At 54.0% G+C, this 4,125-nt stretch overlaps 1 non-coding gene across 1 annotated transcript in view; it reads right to left on the reverse strand.

Moving 5' to 3' along the window:
- LOC124761576 overlaps positions 1-1,177 on the reverse strand; it is a 1,909-nt gene extending 732 nt beyond the window's left edge. The window contains exon 1 of the ribosomal RNA XR_007012428.1: positions 1-1,177. This exon is cut by the window's left edge and continues 732 nt beyond it. This is a non-coding gene — a ribosomal RNA (small subunit ribosomal RNA).
- Between the last annotated feature and the right edge of the window lie 2,948 nt (positions 1,178-4,125).

Raw genomic sequence — 4,125 nt, forward strand, 5'->3', positions numbered from 1 at the left:
GGCTGCCCGCCGAGTCATCGGAGGAACTGCGGCGGATCGCTGGCTGGCATCGTTTATGGTTAGAACTAGGGCGGTATCTGATCGCCTTCGAACCTCTAACTTTCGTTCTTGATTAATGAAAACATACTTGGCAAATGCTTTCGCTTCTGTTCGTCTTGCGACGATCCAAGAATTTCACCTCTAACGTCGCAATACGAATGCCCCCGCCTGTCCCTATTAATCATTACCTCGGGTTCCGAAAACCAACAAAATAGAACCGAGGTCCTATTCCATTATTCCATGCACACAGTATTCAGGCGGGCTTGCCTGCTTTAAGCACTCTAATTTGTTCAAAGTAAACGTGCCGGCCCACCGAGACACTCAATAAAGAGCACCCTGGTAGGATTTCAACGGGGTCCGCCTCGGGACGCACGAGCACGCACGAGGCGGTCGCACGCCTTCAGCTCGCCCCACCGGCAGGACGTCCCACGATACATGCCAGTTAAACACCGACGGGCGGTGAACCAACAGCGTGGGACACAAATCCAACTACGAGCTTTTTAACCGCAACAACTTTAATATACGCTATTGGAGCTGGAATTACCGCGGCTGCTGGCACCAGACTTGCCCTCCAATAGATACTCGTTAAAGGATTTAAAGTGTACTCATTCCGATTACGGGGCCTCGGATGAGTCCCGTATCGTTATTTTTCGTCACTACCTCCCCGTGCCGGGAGTGGGTAATTTGCGCGCCTGCTGCCTTCCTTGGATGTGGTAGCCGTTTCTCAGGCTCCCTCTCCGGAATCGAACCCTGATTCCCCGTTACCCGTTACAACCATGGTAGGCGCAGAACCTACCATCGACAGTTGATAAGGCAGACATTTGAAAGATGCGTCGCCGGTACGAGGACCGTGCGATCAGCCCAAAGTTATTCAGAGTCACCAAGGCAAACGGACCGGACGAGCCGACCGATTGGTTTTGATCTAATAAAAGCGTCCCTTCCATCTCTGGTCGGGACTCTGTTTGCATGTATTAGCTCTAGAATTACCACAGTTATCCAAGTAACGTGGGTACGATCTAAGGAACCATAACTGATTTAATGAGCCATTCGCGGTTTCACCTTAATGCGGCTTGTACTGAGACATGCATGGCTTAATCTTTGAGACAAGCATATGACTACTGGCAGGATCAACCAGGGAGCTGCGTCAACTAGAGCTGAGCAGCCGGCCGCCCGGGAGTGTGTCCCGGGGGCCCGCGCGAACACGCAAGCGTCCGCTCAATCATTCTGCAAACAGGAGGAGGCTGAGCTCCCCTGCACAATACACCTCGAAACCCTCTCAGGTCCCGGCGGCGCGCAGCGCCGTCCCAAGTACTTGGTCGGGTTCGAGAGAGGCGCAATCGCCCGGAGTTAGGCGAGTAGACGCTTTCGGTGCGACCACCCGTGCTCCCAACTGAGCTTGCCGCTGCCGACAGAGGCCCGGGAGCGTGCTGTCGTGGCATTGCCGGCGGGAGACAACACGCGCCACCTACGGTGACCGGCAGCTCCAACGCCAGCGCCACAGAAGGACAAAAGCCCCACTTGGGTGCCGAAGCGAACTCTCCCAGCACAGCGCACGCGCCAACACATCCGCACAGCTGCGATACAAACCACCAGCGAGAACCGCTGGGGCGACCGAGCAGCAGACGGCGTCGCGGCGCCGAGCGCCGGGCGGCGGCGCATCCTCAACGCACACAGTCCTCAATCGGACCAGCACACTGAAGATGTCCACCGCGCTTCGCACCGGGCCCGCGAGGACCTACTTTGGCCGCACGGCGCCGCGCGCAGGGTGCGCCGGCGCGCAGCTGCGACGCCTGCCGCGTCCGTCGGCCGGCGCGCCTGCCACTGGCCGCCCCCACCAGCCGGCTGTAGCGCGTGCGCCCACGCACCGCGCGGCCAGCACGCCGGGAGGCGCCCCCTCACCGGCCGGGGACGGTCCCACCCAGCCACCGCCGCGTATCGCTTCACACCCAGATGCCGTTCAGTTTCGTCGGCATGGTGGGTATCGCTGGAACAACCGGTTAGTACCTCAACCTATCGTCGCCATCACCGATTCACCCCTAGCGAGAACAACCGCACCACAACAGGTTACCATTTGTTCATTTGCGTAACTTCACCAGAAAACGCAGGCGTCCATCGCCATTTGCAACTTCAACGATTATTGCATGCCTGTGTCAGGTGTCACGCCACACTACGTCTGCCCACATACACGCAACAAAATGTGCACGCCTAGACAATACGTGGAAGGTGGCCCCCGTACGTATGCGATGTCCATTGCTCGAACGACTGTCAACCGGCCTCTGTAGCATGTCGCAGATATGGAACGCGGTGCACCATGCCATCACGGTGTGTGAGGAGAGACGACTAGGTCCGAATACATCAACAGACAGCTCATGCTGATCGCCATCCACGGCGTCCGTTCCTCCCACACGTCTCTATGGCGTACCACACTGCAATCCAGCTCTCATAGGGAGACGGACACGTAGCTGCGTGCACAATATTTGCACTGTATGGTCCGCCGTTTTTGGGCGCAGTCGTTGTGCGGTCACACATGTGCCACGATGTATCATTCAGTACATAAGGGACGAATGTGCAGTACAGATTGTGGTTCACGCGTACGACATCAGCGGACAGTTGACACAGGCCGCACCACAACGTAGCCTGAGTACGTCGCATGCGAAGGGCATTGAACATGCAAACTTCTCACCAACCAGCTTGCGAAGGCAGGGGGCAAGGTGGGGGACGTGGGGAGGGGCGGCATGTACGTCCTGCTGCCATCCACATTACAGTGTACAGCAGGAGCATGTGGAAAGTGAGCAAGACTTGCAAGGTGTTTAACATGAAGCGATACACAGGGGTGCGGGCAGTGCGAGTAGCGAACTATATTGCGAGGGTTGCGGGTGGGCAACACTACAGTAATTGAACGAGTCGTATAACAATTACAGAGCAGGTTTAGGCGACAACGTGGGTTACGTTAAGGCGACAACATGGGTTAGGTTAAGGCACAACATGGGTTAGGTTAAGGCACAACATGGGTTAGGTTAAGGCACAACATGGGTTAGGTTAAGGCACAACATGGGTTAGGTTAAGGCACAACATGGGTTAGGTTAAGGCACAACATGGGTTAGGTTAAGGCACAACATGGGTTAGGTTAAGGCACAACATGGGTTAGGTTGAGGCACAACATGGGTTAGGTTAAGGCACAACATGGGTTAGGTTGAGGCACAACATGGGTTAGGTTGAGGCACAACATGGGTTAGGTTGAGGCACAACATGGGTTAGGTTAAGGTACAACATGGGTTAGGTTAAGGTACAACATGGGTTAGGTTAAGGTACAACATGGGTTAGGTTAAGGTACAACATGGGTTAGGTTAAGGTACAACATGGGTTAGGTTAAGGTACAACATAGGTTAGGTTAAGGTACAACATAGGTTAGGTTAAGGTACAACATAGGTTAGGTTAAGGTACAACATAGGTTAGGTTAAGGTACAACATAGGTTAGGTTAAGGTACAACATAGGTTAGGTTAAGGTACAACATAGGTTAGGTTAAGGTACAACATAGGTTAGGTTAGGTTAGGTTAGGTTACACGTTGTTGTACGGAAAGGTGTAGGGGGGGGGGGGGGCGGGGGCGGCAGGTTCGTTGATAGTGATTATAGTAAGTGAATGCTTGTGACATGATCAGATTTGTCACGTCAGGATGCACCTTTGGCTTATTAGAGGCGGCGCTCCAATTCTATGCTTGTGTGAGACCTGTGTCTTTGACTCATGTCATTGTTTGTGCGCTGTGACAGGAGGTACTATTGTGATGTTGGGTGCACCGTTGTATAGGACATGTGTGGGTGTTGGTGCCTGGTCTGCGCAATGGTGGATGTCGAAAGGCTGGGATATTGTATTTTCCGCACGGACCTCCTGGTCTGGTTGTGATAGTGTGGATTGTGTAATGTGGCGGAGAAGATGCACTGGATGTTGTTCCATGCTGGTGCTTACATATTGTATGTGCGCCTGTTAGAAGCAGAGAGTGGTGCGTGATCAGAGTGTCTGGCTGACGTGTGGTTCCCATTTTGGGCAGACTCTTTCAGCATGTATACGGACAGTTGTGTATATTTGC

The sequence above is a fragment of the Schistocerca piceifrons genome, unplaced genomic scaffold (assembly GCF_021461385.2).
Source record: "Schistocerca piceifrons isolate TAMUIC-IGC-003096 unplaced genomic scaffold, iqSchPice1.1 HiC_scaffold_580, whole genome shotgun sequence".
NCBI lineage: Eukaryota > Metazoa > Arthropoda > Insecta > Orthoptera > Acrididae > Schistocerca > Schistocerca piceifrons.